Source organism: Muscardinus avellanarius (genome assembly GCF_963383645.1).
Source record: "Muscardinus avellanarius genome assembly, chromosome: 10".
NCBI classification, from domain to species: Eukaryota; Metazoa; Chordata; class Mammalia; order Rodentia; family Gliridae; genus Muscardinus; species Muscardinus avellanarius.
Genome location: NC_137796.1, coordinates 40,527,139 through 40,550,448, shown reverse-complemented (window position 1 = coordinate 40,550,448; position 23,310 = coordinate 40,527,139).

The window sequence follows — 23,310 nt, the reverse complement described above, 5'->3', positions numbered from 1 at the left end:
TATATGTAAAAGTTGTTCAATTTCAGTGTATTGAAAGATTTCACATAAGTTTAGAACTAGAATTGCAGGTAGCATGACTACTTCAATATCATTTACTGTAATTTCTTAGATGTGTTCGTTTAACCTAGGCACAACAGCTCAGAAAAGTGATTTACATGTCATATATATGTGAACGTAGTTCAATTTCAATGTATTGCAAGAGTTTCACATCAGTTTAGAACTAGGATTTCAGATAGCATTAGCACTACTCTATCATTTAGTTTAACTTCTTAGATGTGTTAGATTAACCGAGGCACATAGCTCGGAAAAGTGTATTACATGTCATATATATATGAATTATGTTCAATTTCAGTGCATTGCAAGAGTTTAAGATAAGTTTCGAATTAGGATTGCAGATAGCGTTACCAGTTCAATATCATTTAGTTTAACTTCTTAGATGTGTTAGTTTAACCAAGGCACAAAAGCTCGGAAAAGTGTTTTACATGTCATATATATTTGAACGTTGTTCAATTTCAGTGTATTGCAAGACTTTCACATAAGTTTAGAATTTTGAAAGCAAATAAAGTTAGCACTTCTATATCATTTAGTTTAACTTCTTAGATGTGTTAGTTTAACCTAGGTACAAAAGCTCGGAAAAGTGTTTTACATTTCATATATATGTGAACGTTGTTCAATTTCAGTGTATTGCGAGATTTCACATAAGTTTAGAACTAGGATTGCAGATAGCGTTACCAGTTCAATATCATTTAGTTTAACTTCTTAGATGCATTAGTTTAACCTAGGCACAAAAGCTCGAAAAAGTGTTTTACATGTCGTATATATGTGAACGTTGTTCAATTTAAGTGTATTACAAGACGTTCACATAAGTTTAGAATTAGGATTACTGATAGCATTAGCACTTCTATATCATTTAGTTTAACTTCTTAGATGTGTTAGTTTAACCTAGCGCAGAAGCTCGAAAAATTGTTTTACCTGTCATATATATGTGAAAGTTGTTCAATATCAGTGTATTGCAAGATTTCACATAAATTTAGAACTAAAATTGAAGATAGCATTACCAGTTCAATATCATTTACTGTAATTTCTTAGATGTGTTCGTGTAACCTAGGCACAAAAGCTCGGAAAAGTGATTTACATGTCATATATATGTGAACGTAGTTCAATTTCTGTGTATTGCAAGAGTTTCACATCAGTTTAGAATTAGGATTGCAGATAGCATTAGCACTACTATATCATTTAGTTTAACTTCTTAGATGCGTTAGTTTAACCTAGGCACAAAAGCACGGAAAAGTGTTTTACATGTCATATATATGTGAAAGTTGTTCAATTTCAGTGTATTGAAAGATTTCACATAAGTTTAGAACTAGAATTGCAGGTAGCATGACTACTTCAATATCATTTACTCTAATTTCTTAGATGTGTTCGTTTAACCTAGGCACAACTGCTCAGAAAAGTGATTTACATGTCATATATATGTGAACGTAGTTCAATTTCAATGTATTGCAAGAGTTTCACATCAGTTTAGAACTAGGATTTCAGATAGCATTAGCACTACTATATCATTTAGTTTAACTTCTTAGATGTGTTAGATTAACCGAGGCACAAAACTCGGAAAAGTGTATTACATGTCATATATATATGAATTTTGTTCAATTTCAGTGCATTGCAAGAGTTTAACCTAAGTTTCGAATTAGGATTGAAGATAGCGTTACATGTCGTATATATGTGAACGTTATTCAATTTAAATGTATTGCAAGACGTTCACATAAATTTAGAATTAGGATTACTGATAGCATTAGCACTTCTATATCATTTAGTTTAACTTCTTAGATGTGTTAGTTTAACCTAGCACAGAAGCTCGGAAAAGTGTTTTACATGTCATATATATGTGAACGTTGTTCAATTTCAGTGTATTGCAAGAGTTTCACATAAGTTTAGAATTAGGATTGCAGTTAGCATTAGCACTTCTATATCATTTAGTTTAACTTCTTAGATGCTTAGTTTAACCTAGGCACAAAAGCTCGGAAAAGTGTTTTACATTTCATATATATGTGAACGTTGTTCAATTTCAGTGTATTGCGAGATTTCACATAAGTTTAGAACTAGGATTGCAGATAGCGTTACCAGTTCAATATCATTTAGTTTAACTTCTTAGATGCATTAGTTTAACCTAGGCACAAAAGCTCGAAAAAGTGTTTTACATGTCGTATATATGTGAACGTTGTTCAATTTAAGTGTATTGCAAGACGTTCACATAAGTTTAGAATTAGGATTACTGATAGCATTAGCACTTCTATATCATTTAGTTTAACTTCTTAGATGTGTTAGTTTAACCAAGGTACAAAAGCTCGGAAAAGTGTTTTACATGTCATATATATGTGAACGTTGTTCAATTTCAGTGTATTGCAAGAGTTTCACATAAGTTTAGAATTAGGATTGCAGATAGTCTTACCAGTTCAATATCATTTAGTTTAACTTCTTAGATGTGTTAGTTTAACCTAGGCACAAAAGCTCGGAAAAGTGTTTTACATGTCATATATATATGAACGTTGTTCAATTTCAGTGTATTGCAAGAGTTTCACATAAGTTTAGAATTAGGATTGCAGATAGCATTACCTGTTCAATATCATTTAGTTAAAGTGTTTTACATGTAATATATAAGTGAAAGTTGTTCAATTTCAGTATATATCAAGAGTTTCACATAAGTTTAGAATTAGGATTGTAGATAGCATTAGCACTTCTATATCATTTAGTTTAACTTCTTAGATGTGATAATTTAACCTAGGCGTAAAAGCTCGGAAAAGTGTTTTACATGTCATATGTATATGAAAGTTGTTCAATTTCAGTGTATAGCAAGACTTTCACATGAGTTTTGAATTAGGATTGCTGATAGCATTAGCACTTCTATATCATTTATTTTAACTTCTTAGATGTGTTAGTTTAACCTAGGCACAAAAGTTCGGAAAAGTGTTTTACATGTCATATATATGTGAACGTTGTTCAATTTCAGTGTTTTACATGTCATATATATGTGAACGTTGTTCAATTTCAGTGTATTGCAAGAGTTTCACATAAGTTTAGATCTAGAATTGCAGATAGCGTTACCAGTTCAATATCATTTAGTTTAACTTTTAGATGCGTTAGTTTTACCTAGGTGCAGAAGCTCAGAAAAGTGTTTTACATGTCATTTATATGTAAAAGTTTCTCAATTTTAGTGTATTGCAAGATTTCACTTCAGATTAAAATTAGGATTTCAGATAGCGTTACCATTCAATATCATTTTGTTTAACTTCTTAGATGCGTTAGTTTAACCTAGGCGCAGAAGCTCAGAAAAGTGTTTTACATGTCATATATATGTAAAAGTTGCTCAATTTCAGTGTATTGCAAGATTTCACGTAAGTTTAGAATTAGGATTGCAGATAGCATTAGCACTTCTATATCATTTAGTTTAACTTCTTAGATGCGTTAGTTTAACCTAGGCGCAAATGATCGGAAAAGTGTTTTACATGTCATATATATGTGAAAGTTGTTCAATTTCAGTGTATTGCAAGATTTCACATAAGTTTAGAACTAAAATTGAAGATAGCATTACCAGTTCAATATCATTTACTGTAATTTCTTAGATGTGTTCATGTAACCTAGGCACAAAAGCTCGGAGAAGTGATTTACATGTCATATATATGTGAACGTAGTCAATTTCAGTGTATTGCAAGAGTTTCACTTCAGTTTAGAATTAGGATTGCAGATAGCATTAGCTCTACTATATCATTTAGTTTACCTTCTTAGATACGTTAGTTTAACCTAGGCACAAAAGCTCGGAAAAGTGTTTTACATGTCATATATATGTGAACGTTGTTCAATTTCAGTGTATTGAAAGATTCCACGTAAGTTTAGAACTAGAATTGCAGATAGCATTACCAGTTCAATAACATTCAGTGTAATTTCTTAGATGTGTTAGTTTAACCTAGGCGCAGAAGCTCAGAAAAGTGTTTTACATGTCATATATATGTAAAAGTTGTTCAATTTCAGTGTATTGAAAGATTTCACATAAGTTTAGAACTAGAATTGCAGGTAGCATGACTACTTCAATATCATTTACTGTAATTTCTTAGATGTGTTCGTTTAACCTAGGCACAACAGCTCAGAAAAGTGATTTACATGTCATATATATGTGAACGTAGTTCAATTTCAATGTATTGCAAGAGTTTCACATCAGTTTAGAACTAGGATTTCAGATAGCATTAGCACTACTCTATCATTTAGTTTAACTTCTTAGATGTGTTAGTTTAACCAAGGCACAAAAGCTCGGAAAAGTGTTTTACATGTCATATATATTTGAACGTTGTTCAATTTCAGTGTATTGCAAGACTTTCACATAAGTTTAGAATTAGGATAGCAGATAAAGTTAGCACTTCTATATCATTTAGTTTAACTTCTTAGATGTGTTAGTTTAACCTAGGCACAAAAGCTCGGAAAAGTGTTTTACATTTCATATATATGTGAACGTTGTTCAATTTCAGTGTATTGCGAGATTTCACATAAGTTTAGAACTAGGATTGCAGATAGCGTTACCAGTTCAATATCATTTAGTTTAACTTCTTAGATGCATTAGTTTAACCTAGGCACAAAAGCTCGAAAAAGTGTTTTACATGTCGTATATATGTGAACGTTGTTCAATTTAAGTGTATTGTAAGACGTTCACATAAGTTTAGAATTAGGATTACTGATAGCATTAGCACTTCTATATCATTTAGTTTAACTTCTTAGATGTGTTAGTTTAACCTAGCGCAGAAGCTCGAAAAATTGTTTTACCTGTCATATATATGTGAAAGTTGTTCAATATCAGTTTATTGCAAGATTTCACATAAATTTAGAACTAAAATTGAAGATAGCATTACCAGTTCAATATCATTTACTGTAATTTCTTAGATGTGTTCGTGTAACCTAGGCACAAAAGCTCGGAAAAGTGATTTACATGTCATATATATGTGAACGTAGTTCAATTTCTGTGTATTGCAAGAGTTTCACATCAGTTTAGAATTAGGATTGCAGATAGCATTAGCACTACTATATCATTTAGTTTAACTTCTTAGATGCGTTAGTTTAACCTAGGCACAAAAGCACGGAAAAGTGTTTTACATGTCATATATATGTGAACGTTGTTCAATTTCAGTGTATTGAAAGATTTCACATAAGTTTAGAACTTGAATTGCAGATAGCATTACTAGTTCAATATCATTTACTGTAATTTCTTAGATGTGTTAGTTTAACCTAGGCGCAGAAGCTCAGAAAAGTGTTTTACATGTCATATATATGTAAAAGTTGCTCAATTTCAGTGTATTGCAAGATTTCACATAAGTTTAGAATTAGGATTGCAGATAGCATTACCTGTTCAATATCATTTAGTTAAAGTGTTTTACATGTAATATATAAGTGAAAGTTGTTCAATTTCAGTATATATCAAGAGTTTCACATAAGTTTAGAATTAGGATTGTAGATAGCATTAGCACTTCTATATCATTTAGTTTAACTTCTTAGATGTGATAATTTAACCTAGGCGCAAAAGCTCGGAAAAGTGTTTTACATGTCATATGTATATGAAAGTTGTTCAATTTCAGTGTATAGCAAGACTTTCACATGAGTTTTGAATTAGGATTGCTGATAGCATTAGCACTTCTATATCATTTATTTTAACTTCTTAGATGTGTTAGTTTAACCTAGGCACAAAAGTTCGGAAAAGTGTTTTACATGTCATATATATGTGAACGTTGTTCAATTTCAGTGTTTTACATGTCATATATATGTGAACGTTGTTCAATTTCAGTGTATTGCAAGAGTTTCACATAAGTTTAGATCTAGAATTGCAGATAGCGTTACCAGTTCAATATCATTTAGTTTAACTTTTAGATGCGTTAGTTTTACCTAGGTGCAGAAGCTCAGAAAAGTGTTTTACATGTCATTTATATGTAAAAGTTTCTCAATTTTAGTGTATTGCAAGATTTCACTTCAGATTAAAATTAGGATTTCAGATAGCGTTACCATTCAATATCATTTTGTTTAACTTCTTAGATGCGTTAGTTTAACCTAGGCGCAGAAGCTCAGAAAAGTGTTTTACATGTCATATATATGTAAAAGTTGCTCAATTTCAGTGTATTGCAAGATTTCACGTAAGTTTAGAATTAGGATTGCAGATAGCATTAGCACTTCTATATCATTTAGTTTAACTTCTTAGATGCGTTAGTTTAACCTAGGCGCAAATGATCGGAAAAGTGTTTTACATGTCATATATATGTGAAAGTTGTTCAATTTCAGTGTATTGCAAGATTTCACATAAGTTTAGAACTAAAATTGAAGATAGCATTACCAGTTCAATATCATTTACTGTAATTTCTTAGATGTGTTCATGTAACCTAGGCACAAAGCTCGGAGAAGTGATTTACATGTCATATATATGTGAACGTAGTCAATTTCAGTGTATTGCAAGAGTTTCACTTCAGTTTAGAATTAGGATTGCAGATAGCATTAGCTCTACTATATCATTTAGTTTACCTTCTTAGATACGTTAGTTTAACCTAGGCACAAAAGCTCGGAAAAGTGTTTTACATGTCATATATATGTGAACGTTGTTCAATTTCAGTGTATTGAAAGATTCCACGTAAGTTTAGAACTAGAATTGCAGATAGCATTACCAGTTCAATAACATTCAGTGTAATTTCTTAGATGTGTTAGTTTAACCTAGGCGCAGAAGCTCAGAAAAGTGTTTTACATGTCATATATATGTAAAAGTTGTTCAATTTCAGTGTATTGAAAGATTTCACATAAGTTTAGAACTAGAATTGCAGGTAGCATGACTACTTCAATATCATTTACTGTAATTTCTTAGATGTGTTCGTTTAACCTAGGCACAACAGCTCAGAAAAGTGATTTACATATCATATATATGTGAACGTAGTTCAATTTCAATGTATTGCAAGAGTTTCACATCAGTTTAGAACTAGGATTTCAGATAGCATTAGCACTACTCTATCATTTAGTTTAACTTCTTAGATGTGTTAGTTTAACCAAGGCACAAAAGCTCGGAAAAGTGTTTTACATGTCATATATATTTGAACGTTGTTCAATTTCAGTGTATTGCAAGACTTTCACATAAGTTTAGAATTAGGATAGCAGATAAAGTTAGCACTTCTATATCATTTAGTTTAACTTCTTAGATGTGTTAGTTTAACCTAGGCACAAAAGCTCGGAAAAGTGTTTTACATTTCATATATATGTGAACGTTGTTCAATTTCAGTGTATTGCGAGATTTCACATAAGTTTAGAACTAGGATTGCAGATAGCGTTACCAGTTCAATATCATTTAGTTTAACTTCTTAGATGCATTAGTTTAACCTAGGCACAAAAGCTCGAAAAAGTGTTTTACATGTCGTATATATGTGAACGTTGTTCAATTTAAGTGTATTGTAAGACGTTCACATAAGTTTAGAATTAGGATTACTGATAGCATTAGCACTTCTATATCATTTAGTTTAACTTCTTAGATGTGTTAGTTTAACCTAGCGCAGAAGCTCGAAAAATTGTTTTACCTGTCATATATATGTGAAAGTTGTTCAATATCAGTTTATTGCAAGATTTCACATAAATTTAGAACTAAAATTGAAGATAGCATTACCAGTTCAATATCATTTACTGTAATTTCTTAGATGTGTTCGTGTAACCTAGGCACAAAAGCTCGGAAAAGTGATTTACATGTCATATATATGTGAACGTAGTTCAATTTCTGTGTATTGCAAGAGTTTCACATCAGTTTAGAATTAGGATTGCAGATAGCATTAGCACTACTATATCATTTAGTTTAACTTCTTAGATGCGTTAGTTTAACCTAGGCACAAAAGCACGGAAAAGTGTTTTACATGTCATATATATGTGAAAGTTGTTCAATTTCAGTGTATTGAAAGATTTCACATAAGTTTAGAACTTGAATTGCAGATAGCATTACTAGTTCAATATCATTTACTGTAATTTCTTAGATGTGTTAGTTTAACCTAGGCGCAGAAGCTCAGAAAAGTGTTTTACATGTCATATATATGTAAAAGTTGCTCAATTTCAGTGTATTGCAAGATTTCACATAAGTTTAGAATTAGGATTGCAGATAACATTAGCACTTCTATATCATTTAGTTTAACTTCTTAGATGTGTTAATTTAACCTAGGCGCAAATGCTCGGAAAAGTGTTTTACATGTCATATATATGTGAAAGTTGTTCAATTTCAGTGTATTGAAAGATTTCACATAAGTTTAGAACTAGAATTGCAGGTAGCATGACTCCTTCAATATCATTTACTCTAATTTCTTAGATGTGTTCGTTTAACCTAGGCACAACTGCTCAGAAAAGTGATTTACATGTCATATATATGTGAACGTAGTTCAATTTCAATGTATTGCAAGAGTTTCACATCAGTTTAGAACTAGGATTTCAGATAGCATTAGCACTACTATATCATTTAGTTTAACTTCTTAGATGTGTTAGATTAACCGAGGCACAAAACTCGGAAAAGTGTATTACATGTCATATATATATGAATTTTGTTCAATTTCAGTGCATTGCAAGAGTTTAACCTAAGTTTCGAATTAGGATTGAAGATAGCGTTACATGTCGTATATATGTGAACGTTATTCAATTTAAATGTATTGCAAGACGTTCACATAAATTTAGAATTAGGATTACTGATAGCATTAGCACTTCTATATCATTTAGTTTAACTTCTTAGATGTGTTAGTTTAACCTAGCACAGAAGCTCGGAAAAGTGTTTTACATGTCATATATATGTGAACGTTGTTCAATTTCAGTGTATTGCAAGAGTTTCACATAAGTTTAGAATTAGGATTGCAGTTAGCATTAGCACTTCTATATCATTTAGTTTAACTTCTTAGATGCTTAGTTTAACCTAGGCACAAAAGCTCGGAAAAGTGTTTTACATTTCATATATATGTGAACGTTGTTCAATTTCAGTGTATTGCGAGATTTCACATAAGTTTAGAACTAGGATTGCAGATAGCGTTACCAGTTCAATATCATTTAGTTTAACTTCTTAGATGCATTAGTTTAACCTAGGCACAAAAGCTCGAAAAAGTGTTTTACATGTCGTATATATGTGAACGTTGTTCAATTTAAGTGTATTGCAAGACGTTCACATAAGTTTAGAATTAGGATTACTGATAGCATTAGCACTTCTATATCATTTAGTTTAACTTCTTAGATGAGTTAGTTTAACCAAGGTACAAAAGCTCGGAAAAGTGTTTTACATGTCATATATATGTGAACGTTGTTCAATTTCAGTGTATTGCAAGAGTTTCACATAAGTTTAGAATTAGGATTGCAGATAGTCTTACCAGTTCAATATCATTTAGTTTAACTTCTTAGATGTGTTAGTTTAACCTAGGCACAAAAGCTCGGAAAAGTGATTTACATGTCATATATATGTGAACGTAGTTCAATTTCTGTGTATTGCAAGAGTTTCACATCAGTTTAGAATTAGGATTGCAGATAGCATTAGCACTACTATATCATTTAGTTTAACTTCTTAGATGTGTTAGTTTAACCTAGGCGCAAATGCTCGGAAAAGTGTTTTACATGTCATATATATGTGAAAGTTGTTCAATTTCAGTGTATTGAAAGATTTCACATAAGTTTAGAACTAGAATTGCAGGTAGCATGACTACTTCAATATCATTTACTCTAATTTCTTAGATGTGTTCGTTTAACCTAGGCACAACTGCTCAGAAAAGTGATTTACATGTCATATATATGTGAACGTAGTTCAATTTCAATGTATTGCAAGAGTTTCACATCAGTTTAGAACTAGGATTTCAGATAGCATTAGCACTACTATATCATTTAGTTTAACTTCTTAGATGTGTTAGATTAACCGAGGCACAAAACTCGGAAAAGTGTATTACATGTCATATATATATGAATTTTGTTCAATTTCAGTGCATTGCAAGAGTTTAACCTAAGTTTCGAATTAGGATTGAAGATAGCGTTACATGTCGTATATATGTGAACGTTATTCAATTTAAATGTATTGCAAGACGTTCACATAAATTTAGAATTAGGATTACTGATAGCATTAGCACTTCTATATCATTTAGTTTAACTTCTTAGATGTGTTAGTTTAACCTAGCACAGAAGCTCGGAAAAGTGTTTTACATGTCATATATATGTGAACGTTGTTCAATTTCAGTGTATTGCAAGAGTTTCACATAAGTTTAGAATTAGGATTGCAGTTAGCATTAGCACTTCTATATCATTTAGTTTAACTTCTTAGATGCTTAGTTTAACCTAGGCACAAAAGCTCGGAAAAGTGTTTTACATTTCATATATATGTGAACGTTGTTCAATTTCAGTGTATTGCGAGATTTCACATAAGTTTAGAACTAGGATTGCAGATAGCGTTACCAGTTCAATATCATTTAGTTTAACTTCTTAGATGCATTAGTTTAACCTAGGCACAAAAGCTCGAAAAAGTGTTTTACATGTCGTATATATGTGAACGTTGTTCAATTTAAGTGTATTGCAAGACGTTCACATAAGTTTAGAATTAGGATTACTGATAGCATTAGCACTTCTATATCATTTAGTTTAACTTCTTAGATGTGTTAGTTTAACCAAGGTACAAAAGCTCGGAAAAGTGTTTTACATGTCATATATATGTGAACGTTGTTCAATTTCAGTGTATTGCAAGAGTTTCACATAAGTTTAGAATTAGGATTGCAGATAGTCTTACCAGTTCAATATCATTTAGTTTAACTTCTTAGATGTGTTAGTTTAACCTAGGCACAAAAGCTCGGAAAAGTGTTTTACATGTCATATATATATGAACGTTGTTCAATTTCAGTGTATTGCAAGAGTTTCACATAAGTTTAGAATTAGGATTGCAGATAGCATTACCTGTTCAATATCATTTAGTTAAAGTGTTTTACATGTAATATATAAGTGAAAGTTGTTCAATTTCAGTATATATCAAGAGTTTCACATAAGTTTAGAATTAGGATTGTAGATAGCATTAGCACTTCTATATCATTTAGTTTAACTTCTTAGATGTGATAATTTAACCTAGGCGCAAAAGCTCGGAAAAGTGTTTTACATGTCATATGTATATGAAAGTTGTTCAATTTCAGTGTATAGCAAGACTTTCACATGAGTTTTGAATTAGGATTGCTGATAGCATTAGCACTTCTATATCATTTATTTTAACTTCTTAGATGTGTTAGTTTAACCTAGGCACAAAAGTTCGGAAAAGTGTTTTACATGTCATATATATGTGAACGTTGTTCAATTTCAGTGTTTTACATGTCATATATATGTGAACGTTGTTCAATTTCAGTGTATTGCAAGAGTTTCACATAAGTTTAGATCTAGAATTGCAGATAGCGTTACCAGTTCAATATCATTTAGTTTAACTTTTAGATGCGTTAGTTTTACCTAGGTGCAGAAGCTCAGAAAAGTGTTTTACATGTCATTTATATGTAAAAGTTTCTCAATTTTAGTGTATTGCAAGATTTCACTTCAGATTAAAATTAGGATTTCAGATAGCGTTACCATTCAATATCATTTTGTTTAACTTCTTAGATGCGTTAGTTTAACCTAGGCGCAGAAGCTCAGAAAAGTGTTTTACATGTCATATATATGTAAAAGTTGCTCAATTTCAGTGTATTGCAAGATTTCACGTAAGTTTAGAATTAGGATTGCAGATAGCATTAGCACTTCTATATCATTTAGTTTAACTTCTTAGATGCGTTAGTTTAACCTAGGCGCAAATGATCGGAAAAGTGTTTTACATGTCATATATATGTGAAAGTTGTTCAATTTCAGTGTATTGCAAGATTTCACATAAGTTTAGAACTAAAATTGAAGATAGCATTACCAGTTCAATATCATTTACTGTAATTTCTTAGATGTGTTCATGTAACCTAGGCACAAAAGCTCGGAGAAGTGATTTACATGTCATATATATGTGAACGTAGTCAATTTCAGTGTATTGCAAGAGTTTCACTTCAGTTTAGAATTAGGATTGCAGATAGCATTAGCTCTACTATATCATTTAGTTTACCTTCTTAGATACGTTAGTTTAACCTAGGCACAAAAGCTCGGAAAAGTGTTTTACATGTCATATATATGTGAACGTTGTTCAATTTCAGTGTATTGAAAGATTCCACGTAAGTTTAGAACTAGAATTGCAGATAGCATTACCAGTTCAATAACATTCAGTGTAATTTCTTAGATGTGTTAGTTTAACCTAGGCGCAGAAGCTCAGAAAAGTGTTTTACATGTCATATATATGTAAAAGTTGTTCAATTTCAGTGTATTGAAAGATTTCACATAAGTTTAGAACTAGAATTGCAGGTAGCATGACTACTTCAATATCATTTAGTTTAACTTCTTAGATGTGTTAATTTAACCTAGGCGCAAATGCTCGGAAAAGTGTTTTACATGTCATATATATGTGAAAGTTGTTCAATTTCAGTGTATTGAAAGATTTCACATAAGTTTAGAACTAGAATTGCAGGTAGCATTACTCCTTCAATATCATTTACTCTAATTTCTTAGATGTGTTCGTTTAACCTAGGCACAACTGCTCAGAAAAGTGATTTACATGTCATATATATGTGAACGTAGTTCAATTTCAATGTATTGCAAGAGTTTCACATCAGTTTAGAACTAGGATTTCAGATAGCATTAGCACTACTATATCATTTAGTTTAACTTCTTAGATGTGTTAGATTAACCGAGGCACAAAACTCGGAAAAGTGTATTACATGTCATATATATATGAATTTTGTTCAATTTCAGTGCATTGCAAGAGTTTAACCTAAGTTTCGAATTAGGATTGAAGATAGCGTTACATGTCGTATATATGTGAACGTTATTCAATTTAAATGTATTGCAAGACGTTCACATAAATTTAGAATTAGGATTACTGATAGCATTAGCACTTCTATATCATTTAGTTTAACTTCTTAGATGTGTTAGTTTAACCTAGCACAGAAGCTCGGAAAAGTGTTTTACATGTCATATATATGTGAACGTTGTTCAATTTCAGTGTATTGCTAGAGTTTCACATAAGTTTAGATTTAGGATTGCAGATAGTCTTACCAGTTCAATATCATTTAGTTTAACTTCTTAGATATGTTAGTTTAACGCAGGCGCAAAAGCTCGGAAAAGTGTTTTACATCTCTTATATATGTGGAAGTTTTTCAATTTCAGTGTATTGCAAGATTTCATATAAGTTTAGAACTAGGATTGCAGATAGAATTACCAGTTCAATATCATTTAGTTTAACTTCTTAGATGTTTTAGTTTAAACTAGGCACAACAGCTCAGAAAAGTGATTTACATGTCATATATATGTGAACGTAGTTCAATTTCAATGTATTGCAAGAGTTTCACATCAGTTTAGAACTAGGATTTCAGATAGCATTAGCACTACTCTATCATTTAGTTTAACTTCTTAGATGTGTTAGATTAACCGAGGCACATAGCTCGGAAAAGTGTATTACATGTCATATATATATGAATTTTGTTCAATTTCAGTGCATTGCAAGAGTTTAAGATAAGTTTCGAATTAGGATTGCAGATAGCGTTGCCAGTTCAATATCATTTAGTTTAACTTCTTAGATGTGTTAGTTTAACCAAGGCACAAAAGCTCGGAAAAGTGTTTTACATGTCATATATATTTGAACGTTGTTCAATTTCAGTGTATTGCAAGACTTTCACATAAGTTTAGAATTAGGATAGCAGATAAAGTTAGCACTTCTATATCATTTAGTTTAACTTCTTAGATGTGTTAGTTTAACCTAGGCACAAAAGCTCGGAAAAGTGTTTTACATTTCATATATATGTGAACGTTGTTCAATTTCAGTGTATTGCGAGATTTCACATAAGTTTAGAACTAGGATTGCAGATAGCGTTACCAGTTCAATATCATTTAGTTTAACTTCTTAGATGCATTAGTTTAACCTAGGCACAAAAGCTCGAAAAAGTGTTTTACATGTCGTATATATGTGAACGTTGTTCAATTTAAGTGTATTGCAAGACGTTCACATAAGTTTAGAATTAGGATTACTGATAGCATTAGCACTTCTATATCATTTAGTTTAACTTCGTAGATGTGTTAGTTTAACCAAGGCACAAAAGCTCGGAAAAGTGTTTTACATGTCATATATATGTGAACGTTGTTCAATTTCAGTGTATTGCAAGAGTTTCACATAAGTTTAGAATTAGGATTGCAGATAGTCTTACCTGTTCAATATCATTTAGTTTAACTTCTTAGATATGTTAGTTTAACGCAGGCGCAAAAGCTCGGAAAAGTGTTTTACATCTCATATATGTGAAAGTTTTTCAATTTCAGTGTATTGCAAGATTTCATATAAGTTTAGAACTAGGATTGCAGATAGCATTACCAGTTCAATTTCATTTAGTTTAACTTCTTAGATGCATTAGTTTAACCTAGGCACAAAAGCTCGAAAAAGTGTTTTACATGTCGTATATATGTGAACGTTGTTCAATTTAAGTGTATTGCAAGACGTTCACATAAGTTTAGAATTAAGATTACTGATAGCATTAGCACTTCTATGTCATTTAGTTTAACTTCTTAGATGTGTTAGTTTAACCAAGGCACAAAAGCTCGGAAAAGTGTTTTACATGTCATATATATGTGAACGTTGTTCAATTTCAGTGTATTGCAAGAGTTTCACATAAGTTTAGAATTAGGATTGCAGTTAGCATTAGCACTTTTATATCATTTAGATTAACTTCTTAGATGCTTAGTTTAACCTAGGCGCAGAAGCTCGGAAAAGTGTTTTACATCTCTTATATATGTGAAAGTTTTTCAATTTCAGTGTATTGCAAGATTTCATATAAGTTTAGAACTAGGATTGCAGATAGCATTACCAGTTCAATATCATTTAGTTTAACTTCTTAGATGTTTTAGTTTAAACTAGGCACAAAGATCGGAAAAGTGTTTTACATGTCATATATATTTGAACGTTGTTCAATTTCAGTGTATTGCAAGACTTTCACATAAGTTTAGAATTTTGAAAGCAGATAAAGTTAGCACTTCTATTTCATTTAGTTTAACTTCTTAGATGTGTTAGTTTAACCAAGGTACAAAAGCTCGGAAAAGTGTTTTACATGTCATATATATGTGAAAGTTGTTCAATTTCAGTGCATTGCAAGAGTTTAACATAAGTTTAGAATTAGGATTGCAGATAGCGTTACCAGTTTAATATCATTTAGTTTAACTTAGATGTGTTAGTTTAACCTAGGCACAAAAGCTCGGAAAAGTGTTTTACATGTCATATATATGTGAACATTGTTCAATTTCAGTGCATTTCAAGAGTTTAACATAAGTTTCGAATTAGGATTGCAGATAGCGTTACCAGTTCAATATCATTCAGTTTAACTTCTTAGATGTGTTAGTTTAACCTAGGCACAAAAGCTCGGAAAAGTGTTTTACATGTCATATATATGTGAAAGTTGTTCAATTTCAGTGTATTGCAAGAGTTTCACATAAGTTTAGAATTAGGATTGCAGATAGCGTTACCAGTTTAATATCATTTAGTTTAACTTCTTAGATGTGTTAGTTTAACCTAGGCACAAAAGCTCGGAAAAGTGTTTTACATGTCATATATATGTGAACATTGTTCAATTTCAGTGCATTGCAAGAGTTTAACATAAGTTTCGAATTAGGATTGCAGATAGCGTTACGAGTTCAATATCATTTAGTTTAACTTGTTAGATGTGTAGTTTAACCAAGGCACAAAAGCTCGGAAAAGTGTTTTACATGTCGTATATATGTGAAAGTTGTTCAATTTCAGTGTATTGCCAGAGTTTCACATAAGTTTAAAAATACGATTGCAGGTAGCGTTACCAGTTCAATATCATTTAGTTTAACTTCTTAGATGCGTTAGTTTAGCCTAGGGGCAAAAGCTAGGAAAAATGATTTACATGTCATATATATGTGAAGGTTGTTCAATTTCAGTGCATTGCAAGAGTTTAACATAAGTTTCAAAATAGGATTACAGATAGCGTTACCAGTTCAATATCATTTAGTTTAACTTCTTAGATGTGTTAGTTTAACCTAGGCACAAAAGCTCGGAAAAGTGTTTTATATCATATATATGTGAAAGTTGTTCAATTTCAGTGTATTGAAGATTTTCACAGAAGATTAGAATTAGGATTGCAGATAGCGTTAGCCCTTCTATATCATTTAGTTTAACTTCTTAGATGCGTTAGTTTAACCTACGCGCAAAAGCTCGGAAAAGTGTTTTACATGTCATATATATGTGAAAGTTGTTCAATTTCAGTGTATTGCAAGACTTTCACATAAGTTTAGAATTAGGATTGCAGATAGCATTACCAGTTCAATATCATTTAGTTTAACTTCTTAGATGTGTAGTTTAACCTGGCACAAAAGCTCGGAAAAGTGTTTTACATATCGTATATATGTGAAAGTTATTCAATTTCAGTGTATTGCATGATTTCACATAAGTTTAGAATTAGGATTGCAGATAGCGTTACCAGTTCAATATCATTTAGTTTAACTTCTTAGATGCATTAGTTTAACCTAGGCACAAAAGCTCGGAAAAGTGTTTTACATGTCATATATACGTGAAAGTTGTTCAATTTCAGTGTATTGCAAGACTTTCACAGAAGATTAGAATTAGGATTGCAGATAGCGTTAGCCCTTCTATATCATTTAGGTTAACTTCTTAGATGCGTTAGTTTAACCTAGGCGCGAAAATGTGTTTTACATGTCATATATATGTGAAAGTTGTTCAATTTCAGTGTATTGCAAGATTTCACATAAGTTTAGAACTAGATTTGCAGATAGCGTTACCAGTTCAATATCATTTAGTTTAACTTCTTAGATGTGTAGTTTAACCTAGGCACAAAAGCTCGGAAAAGTGTTTTACATGTCCTATATGTATGTGAAAGTTGTTCAATTTCAGTGTATTGCAAGATTTCACATAAGTTTAGAATTAGGATTGAAGATAGGCTTACCAGTTCAATATCATTTAGTTTATCTTCTTAGATGCATTAGTTTAACCTAGGCACAAAAGCTCGGAAAAGTGATTTACATTTCATATATATGTGAAAGTTGTCAGTTTCAGTGTATTGCAAGATTTCACATAAGTTTAGAACTAGAATTGCAGATAGCGTTACCAGTTCAATATCATTTAGTGTAACTTCTTAGATGTGTTAATTTAACCTAGGCGCAAAATCTCGGAAAAGTGATTTACATGTCGTATATATGTGAACCTAGTTCAATTTCAGTGTATTGCAAGAGTTTCAAATAAGTTTAGAATTAGGATTGAAGATAGCGTTAGCACTTGTATTTCATTTCGTTTAACTTCTTAGAAGCGTTAGTTTAAGCTAGGCACAAAAGCTCAGAAAAGTGTTTTACATGTCATATATATGTGAAAGTTGTTCAATTTCATTGTATTGCAAGATTTCACATAAGTTTTGAACTAGAATTGCAGATAGCGTTACCAGTTCAATATCATTTAATTTAAATTCTTAGATGTGTTTGTTTAACCTAGGCACAAAAGCTCGGAAAAGTGTTTTACAGGTCATATATATGTGAACGTTGTTTAATTTCAGTGTATTGCAAGAGTTTCACATATGTTTCGAATTAGGATTGCAGATAGCGTTACCAGTTCGATATCATTTAGTTTAACTTCTTAGATGTGTAGTTTAACCTAGGCACAAAAGCTCGGAAAAGTGTTTTACATATCGTATATATGTGAAAGTTATTCAATTTCAGTGTATTGCATGATTTCACATAAGTTTAGAATTAGGATTGCAGATAGCGTTACCAGTTCAATAATATTTAGTGTAACTTCTTAGATGTGTTAATTTAACCTAGGCGCAAAAGCTCGGAAAAGTTATTTACATGTCGTATATATTTGAACGTAGTTCAATTTCAGTGTATTGCAAGAGTTTCAAATAAGTTTAGAATTAGGATTTCAGATAGCGTTAGCACTTGTATATCATTTAGTTTAAATTCTTAGATTCGATAGTTTAATCTGTGTGCAGAAGCTCGGAAAAGTGTTTTACATGTCATATATATGTGAACTTTGTTCAATTTCAGTGTATTGCAAGACTTTCACATATGTTTAGAATTAGGATTGCAGGTAGCGTTACCAGTTCAATATCATTTAATTTAACTTCTTAGATGTGTTAGTTTAACCTAGGCACAAAAGCTCGGAAAAGTGTTTTACATGTCATATATATGTGAATGTAGTTCAATTTCAGTGTATTACAAGATTTCACATAAGTTTAGGACTAGAATTGCAGATAGCGTTACCAGTTCAATAATATTTAGTGTAACTTCTTAGATGTGTTAATTTAACCTAGGCGCAAAAGCTCGGAAAAGTTATTTACATGTCGTATATATGTGAACGTAGTTCAATTTCAGTGTATTGCAAGAGTTTCAAATAAGTTTAGAATTAGGATTTCAGATAGCGTTAGCACTTGTATATCATTTAGTTTAAATTCTTAGATTCGATAGTTTAATCTGTGTGCAGAAGCTCGGAAAAGTGTTTTACATGTCATATATATGTGAACTTTGTTCAATTTCAGTGTATTGCAAGACTTTCACATATGTTTAGAATTAGGATTGCAGGTAGCGTTACCAGTTCAATATCATTTAGTTTAACTTCTTAGATGTGTTAGTTTAACCTAGGCACAAAAGCTCGGAAAAGTGTTTTACATGTCATATATACGTGAAAGTTGTTCAATTTCAGTGTATTGCAAGAGTTTCACATAAGTTTAGAATTAGGATTGCAGTTAGCATTAGCACTTTTATATCATTTAGATTAACTTCTTAGATGCTTAGTTTAACCTAGGCGCAGAAGCTCGGAAAAGTGTTTTACATCTCTTATATATGTGAAAGTTTTTCAATTTCAGTGTATTGCAAGATTTCATATAAGTTTAGAACTAGGATTGCAGATAGCATTACCAGTTCAATATCATTTAGTTTAACTTCTTAGATGTTTTAGTTTAAACTAGGCACAAAGATCGGAAAAGTGTTTTACATGTCATATATATTTGAACGTTGTTCAATTTCAGTGTATTGCAAGACTTTCACATAAGTTTAGAATTTTGAAAGCAGATAAAGTTAGCACTTCTATTTCATTTAGTTTAACTTCTTAGATGTGTTAGTTTAACCAAGGTACAAAAGCTCGGAAAAGTGTTTTACATGTCATATATATGTGAAAGTTGTTCAATTTCAGTGCATTGCAAGAGTTTAACATAAGTTTAGAATTAGGATTGCAGATAGCGTTACCAGTTTAATATCATTTAGTTTAACTTAGATGTGTTAGTTTAACCTAGGCACAAAAGCTCGGAAAAGTGTTTTACATGTCATATATATGTGAACATTGTTCAATTTCAGTGCATTTCAAGAGTTTAACATAAGTTTCGAATTAGGATTGTAGATAGCGTTACCAGTTCAATATCATTTAGTTTACTTCTTAGATGCATTAGTTTAACCTAGGCGCAAAAGCTCGGAAAAGTGTTTTACATGTCATATATATGTGAAAGTTGTTCAATTTCAGTGCATTGCAAGAGTTTAACATAAGTTTCGAATTAGGATTGCAGATAGCGTTACGAGTTCAATATCATTTAGTTTAACTTGTTAGATGTGTAGTTTAACCAAGGCACAAAAGCTCGGAAAAGTGTTTTACATGTCGTATATATGTGAAAGTTGTTCAATTTCAGTGTATTGCCAGAGTTTCACATAAGTTTAAAAATACGATTGCAGGTAGCGTTACCAGTTCAATATCATTTAGTTTAACTTCTTAGATGCGTTAGTTTAGCCTAGGGGCAAAAGCTAGGAAAAATGATTTACATGTCATATATATGTGAAGGTTGTTCAATTTCAGTGCATTGCAAGAGTTTAACATAAGTTTCAAAATAGGATTACAGATAGCGTTACCAGTTCAATATCATTTAGTTTAACTTCTTAGATGTGTTAGTTTAACCTAGGCACAAAAGCTCGGAAAAGTGTTTTATATCATATATATGTGAAAGTTGTTCAATTTCAGTGTATTGAAGATTTTCACAGAAGATTAGAATTAGGATTGCAGATAGCGTTAGCCCTTCTATATCATTTAGTTTAACTTCTTAGATGCGTTAGTTTAACCTACGCGCAAAAGCTCGGAAAAGTGTTTTACATGTCATATATATGTGAAAGTTGTTCAATTTCAGTGTATTGCAAGACTTTCACATAAGTTTAGAATTAGGATTGCAGATAGCATTACCAGTTCAATATCATTTAGTTTAACTTCTTAGATGTGTAGTTTAACCTGGCACAAAAGCTCGGAAAAGTGTTTTACATATCGTATATATGTGAAAGTTATTCAATTTCAGTGTATTGCATGATTTCACATAAGTTTAGAATTAGGATTGCAGATAGCGTTACCAGTTCAATATCATTTAGTTTAACTTCTTAGATGCATTAGTTTAACCTAGGCACAAAAGCTCGGAAAAGTGTTTTACATGTCATATATACGTGAAAGTTGTTCAATTTCAGTGTATTGCAAGACTTTCACAGAAGATTAGAATTAGGATTGCAGATAGCGTTAGCCCTTCTATATCATTTAGGTTAACTTCTTAGATGCGTTAGTTTAACCTAGGCGCGAAAATGTGTTTTACATGTCATATATATGTGAAAGTTGTTCAATTTCAGTGTATTGCAAGATTTCACATAAGTTTAGAACTAGATTTGCAGATAGCGTTACCAGTTCAATATCATTTAGTTTAACTTCTTAGATGTGTAGTTTAACCTAGGCACAAAAGCTCGGAAAAGTGTTTTACATGTCCTATATGTATGTGAAAGTTGTTCAATTTCAGTGTATTGCAAGATTTCACATAAGTTTAGAATTAGGATTGAAGATAGGCTTACCAGTTCAATATCATTTAGTTTATCTTCTTAGATGCATTAGTTTAACCTAGGCACAAAAGCTCGGAAAAGTGATTTACATTTCATATATATGTGAAAGTTGTCAGTTTCAGTGTATTGCAAGATTTCACATAAGTTTAGAACTAGAATTGCAGATAGCGTTACCAGTTCAATATCATTTAGTGTAACTTCTTAGATGTGTTAATTTAACCTAGGCGCAAAATCTCGGAAAAGTGATTTACATGTCGTATATATGTGAACCTAGTTCAATTTCAGTGTATTGCAAGAGCTTCAAATAAGTTTAGAATTAGGATTGAAGATAGCGTTAGCACTTGTATTTCATTTCGTTTAACTTCTTAGAAGCGTTAGTTTAAGCTAGGCACAAAAGCTCAGAAAAGTGTTTTACATGTCATATATATGTGAAAGTTGTTCAATTTCATTGTATTGCAAGATTTCACATAAGTTTTGAACTAGAATTGCAGATAGCGTTACCAGTTCAATATCATTTAATTTAAATTCTTAGATGTGTTTGTTTAACCTAGGCACAAAAGCTCGGAAAAGTGTTTTACAGGTCATATATATGTGAACGTTGTTTAATTTCAGTGTATTGCAAGAGTTTCACATATGTTTCGAATTAGGATTGCAGATAGCGTTACCAGTTCGATATCATTTAGTTTAACTTCTTAGATGTGTAGTTTAACCTAGGCACAAAAGCTCGGAAAAGTGTTTTACATATCGTATATATGTGAAAGTTATTCAATTTCAGTGTATTGCATGATTTCACATAAGTTTAGAATTAGGATTGCAGATAGCGTTACCAGTTCAATAATATTTAGTGTAACTTCTTAGATGTGTTAATTTAACCTAGGCGCAAAAGCTCGGAAAAGTTATTTACATGTCGTATATATTTGAACGTAGTTCAATTTCAGTGTATTGCAAGAGTTTCAAATAAGTTTAGAATTAGGATTTCAGATAGCGTTAGCACTTGTATATCATTTAGTTTAAATTCTTAGATTCGATAGTTTAATCTGTGTGCAGAAGCTCGGAAAAGTGTTTTACATGTCATATATATGTGAACTTTGTTCAATTTCAGTGTATTGCAAGACTTTCACATATGTTTAGAATTAGGATTGCAGGTAGCGTTACCAGTTCAATATCATTTAATTTAACTTCTTAGATGTGTTAGTTTAACCTAGGCACAAAAGCTCGGAAAAGTGTTTTACATGTCATATATATGTGAATGTAGTTCAATTTCAGTGTATTACAAGATTTCACATAAGTTTAGGACTAGAATTGCAGATAGCGTTACCAGTTCAATAATATTTAGTGTAACTTCTTAGATGTGTTAATTTAACCTAGGCGCAAAAGCTCGGAAAAGTTATTTACATGTCGTATATATGTGAACGTAGTTCAATTTCAGTGTATTGCAAGAGTTTCAAATAAGTTTAGAATTAGGATTTCAGATAGCGTTAGCACTTGTATATCATTTAGTTTAAATTCTTAGATTCGATAGTTTAATCTGTGTGCAGAAGCTCGGAAAAGTGTTTTACATGTCATATATATGTGAACTTTGTTCAATTTCAGTGTATTGCAAGACTTTCACATATGTTTAGAATTAGGATTGCAGGTAGCGTTACCAGTTCAATATCATTTAGTTTAACTTCTTAGATGTGTTAGTTTAACCTAGGCACAAAAGCTCGGAAAAGTGTTTTACATGTCATATATACGTGAAAGTTGTTCAATTTCAGTGTATTGCAAGAGTTTCACATAAGTTTAGAATTAGGATTGCAGTTAGCATTAGCACTTTTATATCATTTAGATTAACTTCTTAGATGCTTAGTTTAACCTAGGCGCAGAAGCTCGGAAAAGTGTTTTACATCTCTTATATATGTGAAAGTTTTTCAATTTCAGTGTATTGCAAGATTTCATATAAGTTTAGAACTAGGATTGCAGATAGCATTACCAGTTCAATATCATTTAGTTTAACTTCTTAGATGTTTTAGTTTAAACTAGGCACAAAGATCGGAAAAGTGTTTTACATGTCATATATATTTGAACGTTGTTCAATTTCAGTGTATTGCAAGACTTTCACATAAGTTTAGAATTTTGAAAGCAGATAAAGTTAGCACTTCTATTTCATTTAGTTTAACTTCTTAGATGTGTTAGTTTAACCAAGGTACAAAAGCTCGGAAAAGTGTTTTACATGTCATATATATGTGAAAGTTGTTCAATTTCAGTGCATTGCAAGAGTTTAACATAAGTTTAGAATTAGGATTGCAGATAGCGTTACCAGTTTAATATCATTTAGTTTAACTTAGATGTGTTAGTTTAACCTAGGCACAAAAG